Here is a 23,447-nt window from a genome sequence, read left to right as displayed (position 1 = left end):
CTTGGCAGGAAAGCGATGGCAAATTTAAACAGTGTTGACAAGCAGAGACATCACCCTGCTGACAAAAGTCCATACAGTCGAGGCCATGGTTTTCCCAGTGGTCATGTATGGTTGCGCGAGCCAGTCTATAAAGAAGGCAGAGCACCAAAGAATGATGCCTTTAAACTGTGGTGCTGGAGAAGACTCCCGAGAGTCCTTTGGACAGCAAACAGATCAAACTAGTCAATCCTAAAGGAAATCAGTCCTGAAGTATTCATTGTAAGGACTGATGCTGAAGCAGAAGCGGCAGCAATTTGGTCACCTGATGTGAACAGCCATCTCACTGGAAAAGTCCCTGACGCTGGAAAGATTGAGGGCAGAAGGAGAAGAGGGCATCAGAGGATGAGACGGCTGGATTGCATCATCGATGCAATGGACATGGACCTGGGAAATTCCGGGAAATGGTAAGAGACAGGGAGGTCTGGCGTGCTGCAGTCCTTGGGGTCACAAAGAGTCAGACATAACTGGGCGACTGAACAACAACAAAAGTTGCTCTTAAAGAACTGACAGCAACATGCTTAAAAGAAAGAGGTCAGTCGCCTTATTTGGAGTGCATCAAGGAGGAAGGGCTCTGAGGGTCGGACAGCAATGCAGAGTGTGGACGGGGACAGCCAAAGGGAGCAGCAGGGCAGCCTTCGGCCTTGGGGCCTGCAGGAAAGCAGAAGGCCTTGAGGAGGCTTCCTGAGGACTTTACAGTGAAAAGGCCAGTAGCTCCTATCACTGCAGCTCTCAAAGAGGAGAACAAAGACAAATCATGAGCTCTAGACCCCAAAAAACCAAGTGCTTCTTGAACATAACCTTAAGACTCCAAAAGTGGAGTGAAAGTCTCTCAGCCGTGTCCAGCTCTTTGCGACCCTATGGAGTACACAGTCCGTGGAATTCTCCAGGCCAAAACACTGGAGTGGGTAGCCTATCCTTTCTCCAGTGGATCTTCCTGACCCAGGGGTCAAACCGGGGTCTCCTGAATTGCAGGCAGATTCCTTACCAACTGAGCTAAAAGGGACATTAAAATCCATCTATCCCAAATCAAACTCACTCATCCCAATCACCATATTTTGCCCTCTTGTGTTAAAAATGTTCTTTCCCTCAGCTACACCTCAAATAATATTCTCTCCATTTATCTGGTCAGTGGAATGCTGAAATCTGGGAGACATCCTGAAAGTCTTCAATTTTCCCAGTTTCAATCAATTCACCCCATCAATTCTACATGCTAAATAGATCTCAAATGTTCCTAATTATGCATTGTCTCCTCAGATACTACTTTAAGGTCTCATTGCCCTCTTCCTGACTTCATGTACACATCATTTATATTTTTATATTAATATATATATACATAAGTCTATGTGTTTGTGCATAAATATAGTCACATAGACTTACTCATATGTGCATATATCATCACTCACACATACACGTGTACAGATATGCATCATTAGGATATGCATGCATATGTAAGTGTATTTATATGTCTATAAGCATATATTCCCAAATATGTGTAATAAAGAATAAATATATCCATATTTTTGTGCACAAATGTATGTAAGTCATTTTTTGGTCATGTCTGACTTTTTGTGACCCCATGGACTGTAGCCCACCAGGCTCCTCTGTCCATAGGATTCTCCAGGCAAGAATACTGGAGTGGGTAGCCATTTCCTCCTCCAGGGTATCTTTCCAGTCCAGGGATTGAACCTATGTTCAATCCCACATTTCAGGCAGAGTCTTTACCATCTGAGTCACTAGGGAAGCACACATGTATATGTTTATGTATATAGTATGCATTATAATACCTAAATCGGAGAAGGCAATGGCACCCCACTCCAGTACTCTTGCCTGGAGAGTCCCATGGACAGAGGAGCCTGGTAGGCTGCAGTCCATGGGGTCGCTGAGAGTCGGACACGACAGAGTGACTTCACTTTCACTTTTTATTTTCATGCATTGGAGAAGGAAATGGCAACCCACTCCAGTGTTCTTGCCTGAAGAATCCCAGGGATAGGGGAGCCTGGTGGGCTGCCGTCTATGGGGTCGCACAGAGTCGGACACAACTGAAGTGACTTAGCAGTAGCAGCAGTGTAGTACCTAAATATGTGTGTTTCCTATATTACAAGATTTAATTATATATATGTGTGTGTGTGCATACACTTAAGTATGTATTACAGATATTTCTTAAAATGACCAGCTTTACAATTTTACCTTTGTTTCTCTCTACAGTTCATTTCCCGTCATTTTCACATCATATCTCCCATTATGGCCGCAGCAAACCACTGCAAGTTTTCTGAATTTACCATTTCTGCTGCTCCCTCAGCCTGGAAAGCCTGCTCTGCTCCTTTTTTTCACATGCCCAACTGTGCGTTTTGTTTCAAGAATCTTCTCTGAACCTTTGTCAGCTCGTTGAAGCTTCCTTGATGCCTAATCTGAATTTAGTGTCTCTTACTTACTCTTCCTCAGCTCCTTTCCTTTCCCCTCTGGGTGCAGGCACAGCATTCAGAATAAATGTCTTTATCATGGCCATTTTACTCAGCACGAGTAACTGGGCATGTCTAAATCAGAGCAGGTGTTGCCTCCTTTCAGAGCGAGGCAGGCCATGTTAGTACTTGCAATGCTCGCACAGCGATGCCACATGCAGTCACGGACTGTGAACAAAGACTTCTTCCCACAGAGGCAGGCAGCCAGGCTCCTTGGAATTTCCCCTGGAAAGGAACGTGAGGGTCAGGCTGACAGCATCAGGTGCTGGGAGCGGGAGGGCACAGCGAGAGGGGACTTCGGTCGGCGGTTCGCCTGGTGCCCATCAGCCTCCACACTGGGGGAAGCCCAGGCGACCCGGCAGGAGCTTTCTCTAAGAACAACAAAGGGCTGACTCAGGATCTCCAGGCTCAAGTAAGTGGAAGATTCAGGGACAAGGTCCTCTCTTCACAGAGGGTTATCACTTCTTCCATCTCTTCTTCTTCCTTGTGCTTTTTGGGAAGTCTCCGGTCCCTGCATTTCTAGAGTCTTGACAGACCCATGTTTGAAGACTATGAGATTTGGGAGTTCTAAGGCATGAGGTGAACTGAGAAGTCTCAGTCATTTCTAGGGAAAATCTTTTTTCAGTTTTTAAAAGTCATCATAAATATTCCACAGTGAGGTATTTTTGTTTGTCTCTATTTTCCCTTAGTTGTGTGTGTGTGTGTGTGTGCACGCGCGCACGCGCCACAACAAATGCTGGGCTCAACTGCTAGAGTCTGTTTTGATCAGGATCAAAAATATTATTCTTATGCATGTCATTTCTTAGTCATACAGTAGTAGTGTGAGCAATCCCTATTGCATAGTAGTCTCTGCAACTAGAATTCCTCTTCTCTAATGTTACTAGTTAGGATGAAGAAAAATAAAGATAAACAGAAATACCTCAGTGTGGAATATCTATGGTGACTTTAGAAAAGTTATATCTGCAGAATTATTGGCTTACAAAATGTAACATGAATGACCTTCATAAAAATATTTTCACTCAGTCACCCTAAACAGGTAAGGAACATATATCTGAAACACTTGATTTAGCTTAAAAAAAAAAATTTAGCCGAACAGGGGTGGATTTAACTGCTTCTATATTATAGGAAATTTTCCTATGATTCCCCCTGACTTAAAGATCTCTTTTTCTGTGATCTGATTCACTTTCCTGGTAGGTTAAACATGATTTGTGTTGGATTTTATAGTCTTCTTTTGGCCTATTTGCTTTTTGTTTGAACATTTAAAAATACTTTTATGTTAGTAAACTATTACATAACATAAAATTTACCATTTTAGTCATTTTTCAGTGCACATTCAGTGTGCATTTAAAGAATTGATTATCTTGGCAAGGTATCTCCAGTCTGGCAGATGGAGCAACAAGCTCTCCCAGTTGACCATTCAAATGTATTAAAGCCTGAGACAGTACTTTAGTGCACGTGGCTGACGTGGTTTTACCTGCTAGACGTTTAATCTGTTACTCTAATATTCCATTTTTCCTTCTCACTAGCCCTACTGTTTGTGGGGTTTCGGGCAGGTGGAGTCTCTATTCAGTGCTATGGACTTTTGCCTAGTCTTGCACATCATGACATTTGAAAAATGACCCCTGATCACCGTTTGTTCACTTTGTTCACTGTGTTCATAATGCCCTAATGGTGACAGCCTGGCTGGCACGGGGACAGAGGGAAGCTTGGGTTAGGCCAAATACAGTAGCTGCACATACCAGGGCAAACTTAGAACCCTCATCTGGAGGGTGGGAGCCCATATAATCAATTTAAGTCTGCTGGAAAACCCCAGACTCCTTTGGCAGTTGCGTTGGATATTATTTAGAACATACAGGATATAAAATTACTACATTAACAATGTCTCTGTATTTCAAGGGAAATCCACCATTTTTGGCAATGTGCCATCCCACCTGACCACTCCTTCTGTGCACACAATCTGCTATATCTGCTGAAAGATCAGTTGCCAGGTCACATACCCAAGCTAGGGCATCAGCTGCTTGTTGTCAAGGGGGGTCAGCATATTATAGGCAGGGACATGGAAGATAGCGAGGACTGCCTCAGGCTCTGGAAAGTAAATCCAAATATCTTTCTACCAATCCTGACCCCACGAGGGCTTATTCATGACCATCAACTCCTTGGCTTCTCGTTGTCCAAGCCAAGGGGTTCATCCCTTCAGAGCAGTCCAGCTGTCAGTGCAAAGGGTGAACAGCCCAGGGTCATCATGAGTGATCACCAACCAAACTGCTCTGAATTCAGCCTACTGGCTTCTGTGGCTCATTGCTATTTCCAGGCACATAGCATGGCATTTTCACATTATTATAGCACTTAAACCTTTTTTTTAAATTTGAGGGCATAAAAGATGACTATCACATTTGTGTGCTGAGTCAAAAGCCAAGTCATTATAGAACTGGCAAAAAGCTTTCATGATTGGCTAAGGAAGACCATTTCATTCTTCCCTTGCTTCTACTGGCCGTATAGGTCCACAAATCTGTCTCTAATTGTGAGTCCTCCAGGAGCAGAAAATTCAGAGGGATTGTGCCAACTAAAGGGAAGAAAGTCAGATTCCCTTCTAAAATGGCCACTTGGTTCATCCCTCCTGCTGCTGCTGCTGCTAAGTCACTTCAGTCGTGTCCGACTCTGTGTGACCCCATAGACGGCAGCCCACCAGGCTCCCCTGTTCCTGGGATTCTCCAGGCAAGAGCACTGGAGGGGGTTGCCATGTCCTTCTCCAATGCATGAAAGTGAAAAGTGAAAGGGAAGTTGCTCAGTCTTGTCCGACTCTTCACGACCCTACGGGCCCCTCCGTCCATGGGATTTTCCAGGTAGGAGTACTGGAGTGGGGTGCCATCACATTCTCTGGTTCATCCCTCCAGATAGGCTAAATCTCTGTCTTTAGAGTTTCCCTTGTAACTAAATGTAACTGACTGTGTCTATGTTTAGAACACTGGGACCTTCAAGATTAGGACCTATTCCCTAAACAGGCAGCCACTTTCCCTGCTTCCTTGGTGGCTCAGACAGTAAAGAATCCACTTGCATTTCAGGAGACCTGGGTTCGATCCCTGGGTCAGGAAGATCCTCCGGAGAAGGGAATGGCTACCCATTCCAGTATTCTTTCCTGGAAAATCCCATGGACAGAGAAGGCTTGTGGGCTACAGTCCATGGGGTCACAAAGAGTCAGTCATGACTGAGGGGCTAACACACTTTCCCTGGGGAAGTAGTTCACCAAATGGGGTTTACACACCAGAAGACAAATGGCATCTAACTTGAGTGGAAGCAATCTTTTAATGGGAAAGGAGCCAGTGGCTAGACTTGGTGATTACAATGGCCATTCTTAAGAGCAAGGTTGCCAGATTTAGAACATAAAAATTACAGGATGCAAAATGTACTGAAAGTATGTATACTAAAAAGCTGTCACTGTTTTATTTGATATTAAAATATAACTGGAAGTCTTACATTTTATCTGGCAACACTATTTGGCAGTCCATTACTGCAGAAAAAAAGATGTGGAGATATGTGATTTCTGCAAAGTCTTGCTTCTGTTAACACTGTCTCTAAACTGGCCTCATTTCTTATCACAGGCTAATGGAAAAGACAGGACAGTCTTTCTCTAGATACTTTGTTGCCATGCTCCTCCTGCAGATGATAACACCAAGTTCAGGTATGAAGCTTTCTCCTACTCGTCTGAGCCACACCAATATCAAGTAGGTCAGGAAAAACAAGAACCAAACAAAAGGGACCATTGTTTTTAGATTTAACATGTAGTTATGTTATGATGATGTGTACTATAAGATCCAGTTTATGGTTAGAAAAACTAAATATTTCTAATCAGCGAGTCTTCTTTTTCATGTACCCAGATTTTTGTTAGGTTCCGTGGAGAAGAGGCAAATAAAGACCTAATATTTGCCCTTGAGAACCAATATTCATATTTAGGAGACAGATTTAAATACTATTTATACCGTGAGGAAGTGGTTTAAGTCACAGATCCATACTGGAATCCATGTGAATTATTAGTAAAATAAGGATGGGATAGGCTGGTGGAAAGTTGACAGGTGATGAAAATTCACATTTGGTAAAGGGATCTATGCAAAGCAGAAATAATAGTATATTTAGATGTAGGTAATCAAAAGCCTATCTATTCTTTGGCAAAATGCCACAGAATTGATGCCTTAGAACTGTGGTGCTGAGAAGACTCCTGAAAGTCCCCTGGACATCAAGGAGGTCAAACCTGCCAATCATAAGGGAAATCAGCCCTGAATATTCACTGGAAGGACTGATTCTGAAGCTGAAGCTCCAGAATTTTGGTCATCTGATGCAAACAGATGACTCATTGAAAGTCTCTGATGCTGGAAAAGATGGAGGGCAGAAGGAGAAGAGGGTGTCAGAGGATGAGATGGCTGGGCGGCATCACCAATACCATGAGCATGAACTTGGGCAAACTCCGGGAGATGGTGAGGGACAGGGAGGCCTGGCCTGCTGCAGTCAGTGGAGTCACAAACAGCTGGACACAACTGGGTGACTGAACAACAACAACAATAGAAAGCCTGAGACATCAAATGGAGTATAAGATTTAAGCATTTCTAGCAAAAAGCTGCTGATTAAATGACAGAAATCTAAGTGATGTACATTTAGGTGGGATCCAGCCTTTGGCTAATAAAACAGTGCTGCTACCAATGTCTTTATACATATGTTTTTGAGCATACCTATGAGTACAAAGGTAGCAAATATTCCAGTGAATAGACCTGCTGGTCAAAGGTTATGTGTTTTTTTTATTATGGTATTGAATATGTCATTCTGATATCGTTCCGTTCAGTTCAGTTACTCAGTCATGGCCGACTCTTTGCGACCCCATGAATCGCAGCACGCCAGGCCTCCCTGTCCATCACCAACTCCCGGAGTTCACTCAAACTCACGTCCACTGAGTCGGTGATGCCATCCAGCCATCTCATCCTCGGTCATCCCCTTCTCCTCCTGTCCCCAATCCCTCTCAGCATCAGAATCTTTTCCAATGAGTCAACTCTTCGCATGAGGTGGCCAAAGTATTGGAGTTTCTGCTTCAGCATCAGTCCTTCCAATGAACACCCAGGACTGATCTCCTTTAGGATGGACTGGTTGAATCTCCTTGCAGTCCAAGGGATTCGCAAGAGTCTTCTCCAACACCACAGTACAAAAGCATCAATTCTTTGGCGCTCAGCTTTCTTCACAGTCCAATTTTCACATCCATACATGACCACTGGAAAACCATAGCCTTGACTAGATGGACCTTAGTCGGCAAAGTAATGTCTCTGCTTTCCAATATGCTATCTAGGTTGGTCATAACTTTCTGTCCAAGGAGTAAGCGTCTTTTAATTTCATGGCTGCAATCACCATCTGCAGTGATTTTGGAGCCCCCAAAAATAAAGTCTGACACTGTTTCCCCATCTATTTTCCATGAAGTGATGAGACCAGATGCCATGATCTTAGTTTTCTGAATGTTGAACTTTAAGCCAACTTTTTCACTCTCCTATTTCACTTTCATCAAGAGGCTTTTTAGTTCCTCTTCACTTTCTGCCATAAGGCTGGTGTCATCTGCATATCTGAGGTTATTGATATTTCTCCTGGCAATCTTGATTCCAGCTTGTGCTTCATCCAGCCCAGTGTTTCTCATGATGTACTCTGCATATAAGTTAAATAAGCAGAGTGACAATATACAGCCTTGACGTTTTCCTTTTCCTATGTGGAACCAGTGTGTTGTTCCATGTCCAGTTCTAACTGTTGCTTCCTGACCTGCATATAAGTTTCTCAAGAGGCAGGTCAGGTGGTCTGTATTCCCATCTCTTTCAGAATTTTCTACAGTTCATTGTGATCCACACAGTCAAAGGCTTTGGCATAGTCAATAAAGCAGAAATAGATGTTTTTCTGGAACTCTCTTGCTTTTTTTTTTTAATTTAATTTAATTTTTTAAAATATAAATTTATTTATTTTAATTGGAGGTTAGTTGCTTTATAATATTGTATTGGTTTTGATCCAGTGGATGTTGGCAATTTGATCTCTGGTTCTTCTACCTTTTCTAAAACCAGCTTGAACATCTGGAAGTTCACGGTTCACATATTGCTGAAGCCTGGCTTGGAGAATTTTGAGCATGACTTTACTAGTGTGTGAGATGAGAGCAATTGTGCGGTAGTTTGAGCATTCTTTGGCATTGCCTTTCTTTGGGATTGGAATGAAAACTGACCTTTTCCAGTCCTGTGGCCACTGCTGAGTTTTCCAAATTTGCTGGCATATTGAGTGCGGCACTTTCACAACATCATCTTTTAAGATTTGAAATAGCTCAACTGGAATTCCATCACCTCCACTAGCTTTGTTCAGAGTGATGCTTTCTAAGGCCTACTTGACTTCACATTCCAGGATGTCTGGCTCTAGGTGAGTGATCACACCATCATAATTATCTGGGTCGTGAAGCTCTTTTTTGTACAGTTCTTCTGTGTATTCTTGTCACCTCTTCTTAATATCTTCTGCTTCTGTTAGGTCCATACCATTTCTGTCCTTCATCGAGCCCAAATTTGTATGAAATGTTCCCTTGGTATCTCTAATTTTCTTAAAGAGATCTCTAGTCTTTCCCATTCTGTTGTTTTCCTCTATTTCTTTGCATTGATCACTGAGAAAGCCTGTCTTATCTCTCCTTGCTATTCTTTGGAACTCTGCATTCAGATGCTTATATCTTTCCTTTTCTCCTTTGCTTTTCACTTCTCTTCTTTTCACAGCTATTTGTAAGGCCTCCTCAGGCAGCCATTTTTCTTTTTTGCATTTCTTTTCCATGGGGATGGTCTTGATCCCTGTCTCCTGAACAATGTCACAAACCTCCGTCCATAGTTCATCAGGCACTCTGTCTATCAGATCTAGTCCTTTAAATCTATTTCTCACTTACACTGTATAATCATAAGGAATTTGATTTAGGTCATACCTGAATGGTCTAGTGGTTTTCCCACTTTCTTCACTTTAAGTCTGAATTTGGCAATGAGTTCATGATCTGAGCCACAGTCAGCTCCTGGTCTTGTTTTTGCTGACTTTATAGAGCTTCTCCATCTTTGGCTGCAAAGAATATAATCAATCTGATTTTGGTGTTGACAAAGAGAGTGTCTGTTATGACCAGTGCGTTCTCTTTAGAACCCCATAAACAGTATGAAAAGGCAAAATGGCAGGACACTGAAATCGTTACTAGTCTGCATTTCCACCAACAGGTAATATCGCTATTTCAGATATTGCAGATACCAAAGCTTTTTATCTTTTCCAAACTTACAGATGAAAAATAAATTCTCATAGTGATTGTATTTTACCTTTTTGTTAATGAGTGAGACTTAATATCTTTCAGACAAAAATCATATTTTTTCTTCTCTGAACTGCCTGCATAGGTCTTTACTCCACATCTTCTTTGTACTGTTAGTTTTCCCTCATTGCTGTTTAAAAACTCTTAAATATTGAGAATTTTTTATCTGTTGTACCTATCCCACTTATTTCTTACCAGTTTATAGTTGTCTATTGACTTATTAATTATATTTTGAATATGCAGAGGGGTTTTTTGCTTTGGACTTTTATTTTATTTTGTAAATTATGATGTTTCTGCAGTCTCCCTTTATCGTGTCCTACTTTTTATCCTCATTGACTTTTTAAATTTTACTACTTTTTTTCTAAAGCAGTTTTATCTTTACAGAAAAATTGTGTAGGAATCACACAGAGGGATTTTCCTGGTGGTCCAGTGGCTAGGACTCTATGCTCCCAATGAAGGAGACCCAGGTTTGATCCCTGATCAGGGAATTAGAACCCATATGCTGCAACTAAGAGCGTGCATGCTGCAACTAAGACCTGGCACAGTCAAATGAACAAATGTTTGTTAAAAAGAAATTGCATAGCATTTCCATAAAACCCCATTCTCCCTTCCTCTCCCTGCCCTTCCAAAGTTTCCTGTACTACGAACATCTTCTATAGTGCAGTATCAATTCGTTTACTACAATTGATGCACCAATATTGATAATTATTAATATTATTAAATCAAATTCACATTAGGGTTTGTACTTCGTGTTATAAAATTCTCTGGGTGTTAACAAATTATTATATAAATGAATGCAACTGGCCTCTGCATACTGGCCCTACATTGCTTACTTCTTTAAGGCTGAGACCCTCTCACTCAAAAGCTTGCCATTGTCAAACTCAAATTTTTACATATCCGGTTGTTTAAAATATATTAAAAATGAGCATACTTTTAACTACGTAATGCCTTTCTGCTTTGTATGTCCCTTGGAACTGCACCCAACATCTGCTAGCCACAGGTAAGATAAGCCCTGTAGCTAGAGAGACCCCAAGCCACTATTGTCCTGCAGAGCGCTTGACTCTTCACTGTGCTGTGGGGTGACATTGCTAGACACGTAAAACTTCTCCCTGACTCTTCTCTCCCCTGTGAGTTCCCTTGCTCCTCGCCCCTTTTGCATGGTGTTCCCTGTGCCTCTAAATGGTCTCTCATACTGTGGGGCCTGTGACCTATGCAAGTCTGTCAAACTGCTTCTCAAATACCGGTGCTACTGCCACCTTGTGGTCATATCTTTTTCGCTGCGCAGCCCTTAATTCCTCAAATGTACTATATTAATATAGGCATAATGCCATGTGTCTACCATCACAGTATCATACAGAACCATTGTACCCCATATTAAAAATATCCTATGCTCCTTGTGTTCATCACTCCCTCCTGCTGAAGTCCTAGTAACCACTGCTGTTTCCACTGTTTCCCTAGTTGTGCCTTTATCAGAATGTCATGTACTTGGGATCATACAATACATACATAGCCTTTCATAATGACCCCCTTACTTAGCAATATGCATTTAAGTTTCCTCCACGTGTCTTCATGATTTGATGGCTCAGTTCTTTTACCACTGAATAATATTACATTGTCTGGATGTACCAGAGTTTGTTTATTCATTCACTTATTGAAAGTTATATTGTTTGCTTCTAATTTGGTGGCAGTTATGAATAAAAATTCTAGGAACATTGAAGTGAAAGTTCTTGTGTGGATGTAGTTTTGTGTGGAGGCAGCCCCATTTGGATTGCATATCTAGAAGGCTGATAGCTAGAACATATAGTGATTACATATTGAGCTTTGTAAGGAATTGCCAAACTCTTCTGTTAAGTGGCGATAACATTTTGCATTCCTACCAACAATGAATGAGATTTTCATTTACTCCACATTTTGTCGGCATTTGATGTTGTCAGTGTTTGAATTTCAGCCATTTTAATAGGTTTTTGGTAGTATCTGATTGCTTTAATTTATAGTTACTAACGACACATGATATTAAGCTTCTTTTCATGTTTCTTTCAGTTCAGTTCAGTTCAGTTGCTCAGTCGTGTCTGACTCTTTGCAACTCCACTGCAGCATGCCAGGCCTCCTTGTCCATCACCAACTCGCTGAGTTTACCAAACTCATGTCCATTGAGTCGGTGATGCCGTCCAACCATCTCATCCTCTGTCATCCCCTTCTCCTCCTGCCTTTGATCTTTTCCAGTATCAGGGTCTTTTCAGACGAATCAGTTCTTCACATCAGGTGGCCCAAGTGTTGGAGTTTCAGCTTCAGTATCAGTCCTTCCAATGAATATTCAGGACTGATTTCCTTTAGGATGGACTGGTTGGATCTCCTTGCAGTCCAAGGGACTCTCAGGAGTCTTCTCCAACACCACAGTTCAAAAGCATCAATTCTTTGGCCCTCAGCTCTCTTTATAGTCCAACTCTCACATCCATACATGACTACTGGAAAAACCATAGCTTTGACTAGACAGACCTTTGTTGGCAAAGTAATGTCTCTGCTTTTTAATATACTGTCTAGGTTGGTTGTAACTTTTCTTCAAAAGACTAAGCATCTTTTAATTACATGGCTGCAGTCATCATCTGCAGTCATTTTGGAGTCCAAAGAAATAAAGCCTGTCACTGTTTCCACTGTTTCCCTATCTATTTGCCATGAAGTGATGGGACCAGATGCCATGATCTTAATTTTCTGAATGTTGAGTTTTAAGCCAACTTTTTCACTCTCCTCTTTCACTTTCGTCAAGAGGCTCTTTAGTTTTTCTTCATTTTCTGCGATAAGGGTGGTGTCATCTGCATATCTGAGGGTGAAGGTGAAGTCACTCAGTCGTGTCTGACTCTTTGCGACCCCGTGGACTGTAACCTACCAGACTTCTTCGTCCGTGGGATTCTCCAGGCAAGAATACTGGAGTGGATTGCCATTTCCTTCTCCAGGGGATCTTCCTGACCCAGGGATCGAACCCAGGTCTCCCTCATTGGAGGCAGACGCTTTAACCTCTGAGCCACCAGGGTTATTGATATTTCTCCCAGCCATCTTGATTCCAACTTGTGCTTCATCCAGCCCAGCATTTCTCATGATGTACTCTGCATAAAAGTTAAATAAGCAGGGTGACAATATACAGCCTTGATGTACTCTTTTCCTTATTTGGAAAGTCTGTTTTTCCATGTCTGGTTCTAACTGTTGCTTCCTGACCTGTATAGAGATTTCTCAAAAGGCAGGTCAGATGGTCTAGTATTCCTATCTCTTTCAGAATTTTCCACAGTTTGTGGTGATCCACACAGTCAAAGGCTTTGGCATAGTCAGTAAAGCAGAAATAGATGTTTTTCTGGAACTCTCTTGCTTTTTCAATGATCCAACGGATATTGGCAATTTGATCTCTAGTTTTTCTGCCTTTTCTAAATCCAGCTTGAAGATCTGAAAGTTCACAGTTCATGTACTTTTGAAGCCTGGCTTGAAGAATTTTGAGCATTACTTTGGTAACCTGTGAGATGAGTGCAGTTGTGTGGTAGTCTGAGCATTCTTTGGCCTGCCTTTCTTTGGGATTGAAATGAAAACTGATGTTTTCCAGTCCTGTGGCCACTGCTGAGATTTCCAAATTTGCTGACATATTGAGTGCAGCACTTTCACAGCATCTTCTTTAGGATTTGAAATAACTCCTTGGAAGGGAAGTTATGACCAACCTAGACAGCATATTAAAAAGCAGAGACATTATTTGTCAGCAAAGGTCTGTCTAGTCAAGGCTATTGTTTTTCTAGTAGTTATATATGGATGTGAGAGTTGGACTATAAAGAAAGCTGAGCACAAAAGAATTGATGCTTTTGAACTGTGGTGTTGGAGAAGACTCTTGAGAGTCCCTTGGACTACAAGGAGATCCAACCAGTCCATCCTAAAGGAGATCAGTCCTGGGTGTTCATTGAAAGGACTGATACTGAAGCTGAAACTCCAACATTTTGGCCACCTGATGTGAAGAGCTGACCCATTTGAAAAGACCTTCATGCTGGGAAAGATTGAGGGCAGGAAGAGAAAGGGATTACAGAGGATGAGATGGTTGGATGGCATCACTGACTCAATGGACATGAGTTTGCGTGAACTCTGGGAGTTGGTGATGGACAGGGAGGCCTGGTGTGCTGCAGCTCATGGGGACACATAGAGTCGGACACGACTGAGTGACTGAACTGAATGGAACTGAATTGGAATTTCATCACCTCCATTAGCTTTGTTCGTAGTGATGCTTCCTAAGGCCAACTTGACTTCACATTCCAGATGTCTAGCTCTAGGTGATTATCTGGGTTGTGAAGATCTTTTTGTACAGTTCTTCCATGTATTCTTGTCACCTCTTCTTAATATCTTCTGTTTCTGTTAGGTCCATATCATTTCTATCATTTATTGAACCCATCTTTGCATGAAATGTTCCCTTGGTATCTCTAATTTTCTTGAAGAGATCTCTAGTCATTCCCATTCTATTGCTTTCCTCTATTTCTGTGCAGTAATCACTGAGAAAGGCTGTCTTATCTCTCGTTCCTATTCTTTGGAACTCTACATTCAAATTGGTGTATCTTTCCTTTCCTCCTTTGCTTTTTGCTTCTCCTTTTTTCACAGCTATTTGTAAGGCCTTCTCAGACAGCCATTTTTCTTTTTTGCATTTCTTTTTCTTGGGGTTGGCTTTGATCTCTGTCTCCTGTACAATGTCATGAACCTCCATCCATAGTTCATCAGGCACTCTATCTATCAGATCTAGTCCCTTGAATCTATTTCTCACTTACACTGTATAATTGTAAGGGATTTGATTTGGGTCATACCTGAATGGTCTGGTGGTTTCCCTACTTTCTTCAATTTAAGTCTGAATTTGGCAATGAGGAGTTCATGATCTGAGCCACAGTCAGCTCCTGGTCTTGTTTTTGACGACTGCATAAAGCTTCTCCTTCTTTGGCTGCAAAGAATATGATCAATCTGATTTCTATATTGACCATCTGGTGATGTCCATGTGTAGGGTCTTCACTTGTGTTGTTGGAAATGGGTGTTTGCTATGACCTGTGCGTTCTCTTGGCAAAACTCTGTTAGCCTTTGCCCTACTTCATTCTGTACTCCAAAGCCAAATTTTCCTGTTACTCCAGGTGCTTCTTGACATCCTGCTTTTGCATTCCAGTCCTCTATAATGAAAAGGATATCTTTTGGGGGTGTTAGTTCTAGAAGGTCTTGTAGGTTTTCGTAGAACCGTTCAACTTCAGCTTCTTCAGCATTACTGGTTGAGGCATAGACTTGGATTACTGTGATACTGAATGATTTTCCTTGGAAATGAACAGAGATCATTCTGTTGTTTTTGAGATTACATCCAAGTACTGCGTTTCAGACTCTACTGCTGACTATGATGGCTACTCCATTTCTTCTAAGGAATTCTTGCCCACGGTAGTAGATATAATGGTCATCTGAGTTAAATTCACCCATTCTAGTCCATTTTAGTTCACTGATTCCTAAAATGTCAATGTTCATTCTTGCCGTCTCCTATTTGATCACGTCTAATTTGCCTTGATTCACTGACCTAACATTCCAGGTTCCTATACAATATTGATCTTTACAGCATCAGACTTTACTTCCATCACCAGTCACATCCACAACTGGGTATTGTTTTTGCTTTGGCTCCGTCTCTTCATTCTTTCTGGAGTTATTTTTCCACTCTTCTCCAGTAGCATATTGGGCACCTACCAACCTAAAGATAGGGAGTGTATCTTTCAGTGTCCTATCTTTTTGCCTTTTCATAGTGTTTATGGGGTTCTCAAGGCAAGAATAATGAAGTGTTTTGCCATTCCCTTCTCCAGTGGACCACATTTTGTCAGAACTCTCCACAATGACCTGTCCGTCTTGGGTGGCCCTACACGGCAAGGTTCATAGTTTCATTGAGTTAGACAAGGCTGTGGTCCATGTGATGATATTGGTTAGTTTTCTGTGACTGTGGTTTTCAGTCTGTTTGCCCTCTGACAGAGAAGGATAAGAGGCTTATGGAAACTTCCTGATGGGATAGAACTAACATATGTTCCAGCAATCCCACTCCTGGATACATATCCAGAGAAACCATTATTCAAAAAAATACATTCACCCAATGTTCATTGCAGCACTACTTACAATAGTCGAGACATGGAAACAAACTAAATAGCCGTTGACAATGAATGGATAAAGAAGATATGGTACATAAATACAAGGGACTATTACTCAGCCATAAAAGTTGAAATAATGCCATTTGCACCAACATAAAAGTACCTGGAGATTGTTGTACTGAGTAAAGTAAGTCAGGCATAAAGACAAATATCAAATGATGTTGCTTATTGTGGACTCTAAAAAATGGTAAAACTTATTTTTTAATCTAAAACTTATTTACAAAACAGTCACAGATGTAGAAAACAAGCTTATGGTTACCAGGGAGGAGAGGATGTGGGGGATAAACTGGAAGATTAGGGTTGACATATACACACTGCTGCTGCTGCTGCTGCTGCTAAGTCGCTTCAGTCATGTCCGACTCTGTGCAACCCCATAGACAGCAGCCCACCAGGCTCCTCTGTCCCTGGGATTCTCCAGGCAAGAATACTGGAGTGGGTTGCCATTTCCTTCTCCAGTGCATGAAAGTGAAAAGTGAAAGTGAAGTTGCTTAGTTGTGCCCGACTCTTAGTGACCCCATGGACTGCAGCCTACCAGGCTCCTCTGTCCATGGGATTTTCCAGGCAAGAGTACTGGAGTGGGTGGCCATTGCCTTCTCCATATACACACTACTATATATGAAATAGGGGCTTCTCTGCTGGTTCAGGTGGTAAAGAATCCACCTGCAATTCAGGAGACTCAGGTTCGATTTCTGGGTCAGAAAGATCCCTTGCAGAATGAAATGGCAACCCATTCCAGTATGCTTGCTTCAGAAATCCCATGGACAGAGGCTACAGTCCATGGGGTCACAAGTGTCTGACATGGCTAGTGACTAAACCACCACCACATGTATGGCATAGACCAATAGTAAGGACCTGTTGTATAGCACAGGGACTCTTCTCAACACTGTACCATTATTAAGTACCTAGCCTGGTGGACTTTTAGCTGGTCTCTGCTTTTCTATTTCCATGAAATTTATGTCTTGATCCTATTCAAAGGGAACATTTGGGAGTATCTAGAAAGACACTAAAACAGTAAGGCGGTCCTATAGGTGGTATTTAGACAGAATGTTAGAAGCCCACTGACACCTAGAAAACTAGGAACTCAGCAGGTACAAACAGGAATGAAGTACATGGCGTGTCCTGGCTCATACTCTCACCTTTTGGTTGCTATCTCCCTTCCCAGAGCAGTTCACAGTGAATGGCATAGAGGGGCCAGTCTTGGCTCCACTGGGTGGAAAAGTTGAGCTCAGCTGCCAGCTGTCCCCACCACAGAGTGCAGAGCACACGGAGATATGCTGGTTCCGGAACCACTACAAAAAACCTGTTCACCTGTACAAGGATGGTAAAGACTTGTATGGAGAAACCATCTCTAATTACGTGGAGCGGACAGAGCTCCTCACAGACGCCATTGGAGAGGGTAAGGTGACCCTCAGAATCTTTAGTGTGAATGCTGATGATGACGGGACATACCACCGTTTCTTCAAAGATGGTGATTCTATGAGGAGGCCATCACAGAGGTAAAGGTCACAGGTAAGGATGGATCCCTCTGAGACGTCTATGCATCCATGATTCTCAGTCCACCTGAGGCTGAGTATTAAGAATATCCTCAATATTTCTGACCATTTCATAGTCAGGGCTTAGTTAGCAAGTTCAGATTCATATATTTAGTCGTTAAATGGGGGAAAGTGGAGGATTAAGACTGCAAATTTTGTCTCTGCACACATTACCTTTATCAGCAAGAACTGTCAGTTTTTCCATGTTCATATGCACTGTTAGATCTGTAAAGTATCAACAGAATCCTTTCAAGATTTATTACTATTTTTTTCAATTATTTTTTGGCAACACTTTAGTAAAACCTGACTATAGAAGTGACTTAAATCTTTACAATTGTCTTTTTAATAATCATTCTTATTCCCATTTCTCCTTGACTCAATTTACTGACTACTTAGTTCTAAATCACACAAAGGAAAAGGAAAGACAAAAAGGAAAGATATATCCATCTGAATGCAGAGTTCCAAAGAATAGCAAGGAGAGATAAGAAAGCCTCCCTCAGCGATCAATGCAAAGAAATAGAGGAAAACAACAGAATGGGAAAGACTAGAGATCTCTGCAAGGAAATTAGAGATACCAAGGGAACATTTCATGCAAAGATGGGCTCAATAATGGACAGAAATGGTATGGACCTAACAGAAGCAGAAGATATTAAGAAGAGGTGGCAAGAATACACAGAAGAACTGTACGAAAAAGATCTTCATGACCCAGATAATCACAATGGTGTGATCACTCACCTAGAGACAGACATCTTGGGATGTGAAGTCAAGTGGGCCTTAGAAAGCATCATATGAACAAAGCTAGTGGAGGTGATGGAATTCCAATTGAGCTACTTCAAATCCTAAAGCATGACGCTGTAAAAGTGCTACACTCAATATGTCAGCAAATTTGGAAAACTTAGCAGTGGCCACAGGACTGGAAGAGGTCAGTTTTCATTCCAATCCCAAAGGAAGGCAATGCCAAAGAATGTTCAAACTACCACACAATTGCACTTATCTCACATGCTAGTAAAGTAATGCTCAAAATCCTGCAAGCCAGCCTTCAGCAATATGTGAACCATGAACTTCCAGATGTTCAAGCTGGATTTAGAAAAAGCAGAAAAACCAGAGATCAAGTTGCCAATACCCACTGGATCATCGATCCAAGAGAGTTCAGAAAAGCATCTATTTCTGCTTTATTGACTACGCCAAAGCCTTTGACTGTGTGGATCAATATAAACTGTGGAAAATTCTGAAAGAGATGGGAATACAGACCACCTGACCTGCCTCTTGAGAAATCTATATGCAGGTCAGGAAGCAACAGTTAGAACTGGACATGAAACAACAGACTGGTTCCAGATAGGAAAAGGAGCGCTTCAAGGCTGTATATTGTCACCCTGCTTTTTTAACTTATATGCAGAGTACATCATGAGAAACACTGGCCTGGATGAAGCACAAACTGGAATCAAGATTTCTCGGAGATATATCAATAACCTCAGATACGCAGATGACACCACCGTTATGGCAGACAGTGAAGACAAACTAAAGAGCCTCTTGATGAAAGTGAAAGAGGAGAGTGAAAAAGTTGGCTTAAAGCTCAACATTCAGAAAACGAAGATCATGGCATCTGGTCCCATCACTTCATGGGAAATAGATGGGGAAACAGTGGAAACAGTGGCTGACTTTACCTTGGGGGGCTCCAAAATCACTGAAGATGGTGACTGCAGCCATGAAATTAAAAGATGCTTACTCCTTGGAAGGAAAGTTATGACCAGCCTAGACAGCATATTAAAAAGCAGAGATATTATTTTGTCAACAAAGGTCCATCCCGTCAAGGCTATGGTTTTTCCAGTGGTCATGTATGGATGTGAGAGTTGGACCATAAAGAAAGCTGAGTGCTGACGAATGGATGCTTTTGAACTGTGGTGTTGGAGAAGACTCTTGAGAGTCCCTTGGACTGCAAAGAGATCCAATCAGTCCATCCTAAAGAAAATCAGTCCTGAGTATTCATTGGAAGGACTAATACTGAAGCTGAAACTCCAACACTTTGGCCACCTTATGTGAAAAACTGACTCATTTGAAAAGACCCTGATGCTGGGAAAGATTGAAGGCAGGAGGAGAAGGGGACGACAGAGTATGAGATGGTTGGATGGCATCACTGACTCAATGGAGATGAGTTTCAGTAGACTCTGGGAGTTGGTGATTGACAGGGAGGCCTGGTGTGCTGTGATCCATGGGGTCACAAAGAGTCGGACAGGACTGAGCAACTGAACTGAACTGAACTGAACTAGTTCTAAATCTAGTTCAAAAAGCCTTATCCACAATCTTCCATGTCCTCCAAAATTGCCTCAGTCTTCAAGTTTTCTGAATAGCACAGAAATGGTGGGAAAATGGAAGACTCAAAGTTAATTGAAGGGCTTCCCAAATATGAGGGCATAAGTGTAGGGTCCAAGGCCCATTCACACATAACATTTTCATTGGCTATTGTGACACTCATCTGTATGGCCTAGAACTAACCTATCCAATGTGATAGCCACTAGCCACATGTGGCTACTTCAATTTTTATTTAATAAAATTAAAAGTAAAAATTAAACAAAATTGAAAATTTAGTTCTTTAATCTCATTGATTACATTTTAGGTGCTGAAGTCTCATGTAGCAAACACTACAAATTGGATCACAGATATATGGAATATTTCCATCACTGTAGAAATTTTCACAGACATTAATTTAAAGTAACTTTAATGTAAAGTAAAATGGAGTAATTTTTTGAATCTCTGCTCATTCTTTATTCACAGTTTAGGCAAGTCTTACATCCCCAGCAACATACTGAAATTTTTCAAAAACTTGTTTATTTTCTCTAAACCAATACCTAGTAATTTTTTTAATAATATTGGGTTAGCCAAAAAGTTTATTCTGGTTGGCCAAAGGAACTTTCTGGCCAACCCAATAGTAATATGTTACCTATTTTATGCAAAGAGCACATAAATTAAAGTTTCAATTAAAGCTGCAAATTAGACTTTATGCTATTTACTATTTAATAATAAATTATAGTAACCTCATGCAAAGAGTTGACTCATTGGAAAAAACCCTAATGCTGGGAAGGATTGGGGGCAGGAGGAAAAGGGGATGACAAAAGATGAGATGGCTGGATGGCATCACCAATTCGATGGACGTGAATTTGAGTGAACTCCGAGAGATGGTGATGGACAGGAAGGGTCGGACATGACTGAGCGACTGAACTGAACCGAACTGATGAGACTAATGATGAAAATATAAGAAAAATGTTAACTATAAATTCTATGAGGACTGAGATCTTAATTGTTTCTCTTCATCCATGACCTAACTCAGTCTCCTAGGTTTAGAAAATAATCAGTAAATATTTTTGACTGACTAAAAGAATAGATCAAACAAATGCGCTGTCCTGATTTTTCAGGACTGGGGTGTTAAGTTTGTATAGCGTTAACACTTCAGTCTGGCTTAGCCTGTTTCCCTTTTGATTAGCTCGTAGAAACAATCAGAACCTCACAGTGCTTAGCTGTCCATATATCTACAGGCATAAGATTTATAGTGGAAAGGGGCTTTTCCTACTCTATTTCTCCAACCCATCACCTGAATCTTGTTTTTCCTTTTCTTTCCAACAGCTACAAGCCTAGAAATGCAGATTCTGGTGCATCATCCTAATGCCAAAGGTCTTTTAGTGGAATGTAATTCAGGAGGTTGGTTTCCACAGCCTCAAATGGAATGGAGAGACAGCAGAGAAGAGATCATCTCACCTTCCTCAAAATCCCATTCACAGGATACAGACAAATTATTCAACATGGAGATGACCCTTCTAATACAAAGCACCCATGGGAATGTCACCTGCTACCTTCGAAACCCTGTGATATCAAGAGGAGAAGACAAGCATTGTCCTATCAAGTGAGATCTGTGTGTTTGTTCTCCAGATGATGGCCATTGTCATCAAATTTATAAACTAAAGAGAAAAATAAATACACTCTCTTCACTTGGTTTTTAGGGTACTATGTTCTGTTGGCTTTGTTCATCGACTTGCTTGTTTTCTTCCTTATTCTCTTCTGCTACATCATCTTTTTCACTCTGACTTCTTGATAATACAAGTTTCCCAAGGCATAGTCTTTGAGCCTTTTTTTTTTTCCTCTACTGTGGACTTCCCTGATAGCTCAGTTGGTAACGAATCTGCCTGCAATGCAGGAGCTGCTGCTGCTGCTGCTAAGTTGCTTCAGTCGTGTCCGACTCTGTGAGACCCCATAGACGGCAGCCCACCAGGCTCCCCCATCCCTGGGATTCTCCAGGCAAGAACACTGGAGTGGGTTGCCATTTCCTTCTCCAATGCATGAAAGTGAAAAGTGAAAGTGAAGTTGCTCAGTCGTGTCCGACTGTCAGCAACCCCATGGATTGCAGCCTACCAGGCTTCTCCATCCATGGGATTTTCCAGGCAAGAGTACTGGAGTGGGGTGCCATTGCCTTCTCCCACAATACAAGAGACACCAGTTCAACTCCTGGGTCGGGAAGATCTGCTGGAGAAGGGATAGGCTACCCACTCCAATATTCTTGGGCTTCCTTTGTGGCTCAGCTGGTAAATAATCCACCTGTAACACAGGAGATCTGGGCCCAATCCCTGGGTTGGGAAGATCCCCTGGAGAAAGGAAAGTCTACCCACTCCAGTATTCTGGCCTGGAGAATTCCATGGACTATATAGACCATGGGGTCACAAAGAGTCAGACATGACTGAGCGACTTTCACTTTTCTCTAGTGTGACTTAATTCCATCTCATAGTTTAACATGAAATCATAATAACTCCTCAAATGATATCTTTTATCCAGACCTCTCTCCCAAACCCTAGTTTCATCTTTAAACCTAACATCTCAATACTGACATCTAGCAAATACTGCAAATGAAACAGATCTATAATTAAACTCCTAATTACCTGTTAACTTGTGTGATTTATTGCCTTCCCAGTCACACTTCATATTTTTAGTTTCTTAGAAAAAAATCCTGAAGTCATCCTTGACTCCCATTTTTCTCTTATATTCGATATCACATGTGTCAAGAGATAATACTAGTTTTACTTATAAACTATACCCAGAGTCTCACCACTTCTTACCACTTTGCTGCCGTCCAAGTCAAAGACACTATTGTCCATGGTCTGAATACTGGCAACAGCATCTATAAAGTGCTCCCTACTTCTTCTCCTGTCCACAATAGTGTAGTCTCATCACATGGATATCAGGACCCATTTAAAACGTGAAACATATGTCACCCTTTGTTTGAAACCCTGCAATGATCCCCCATTTTATTCTGAGTAGAATGACCCACGGGGGCCTGCACTACCTGTGCTCCTGATCCCTGCCTGGCCTACCCCTTAATGTCCTCTCGTGTCTCCTCTAGTCCAATCATGCAGGCCTCCTTGCTGTTCCCCAACTAAGCCAGAACTGCTCCTGCTTTGGGGTCTTTGCTCCAGTTGCTCCCTCTTGCCAGAATGCTCTAATTCCAATAAATTACCTATCTCCTTCAAGTCTATACTCGTCTCACCTTTGAAATAAAGACCACTTTGACAAACCAATTTTTCAAAAAAATACAACTTGTACCCCTCTCTCTACCTGGGATTTCCTATCACCTTACCCTCTTTTCATTTTTCTTTTTTATATAGTAGTATCACCTTTTAACCTACTATATAGATTATTTATTATGTTTTTTTTTTTTTTTTGTCACTGATCTATCTCCTTTTCTAAAACAGAGGTAGAGATCTTGGTTGTATTTGATATACCCCAGCCTCTTCAAATATTTCATGGCACGTAGTTGATAAGCAAAAAATAATAGATACTTGAAAGATTGAAATAAAACAAAATGAGTGCCTTGGAAATTTCTAAGTAACTGTATATGTATTAGTATTTGTATATGTCTGTGAAACTAATATTGGAGCCACAT

The 23,447-nt window shown here is 41.5% G+C and overlaps 1 pseudogene; it reads left to right on the top strand.

The window, feature by feature from the left end:
* The first annotated feature begins 2,699 nt into the window (after positions 1–2,699).
* LOC101114665 (selection and upkeep of intraepithelial T-cells protein 1-like) lies at positions 2,700–21,510 on the top strand (annotated as a pseudogene).
* The last annotated feature ends 1,937 nt before the right edge of the window (positions 21,511–23,447 follow it).

The sequence above is a fragment of the Ovis aries genome, chromosome 1 (assembly GCF_016772045.2).
Source record: "Ovis aries strain OAR_USU_Benz2616 breed Rambouillet chromosome 1, ARS-UI_Ramb_v3.0, whole genome shotgun sequence".
Taxonomy (NCBI): Eukaryota; Metazoa; Chordata; class Mammalia; order Artiodactyla; family Bovidae; genus Ovis; species Ovis aries.
This window is presented reverse-complemented; position numbering and strand designations above follow the sequence as displayed.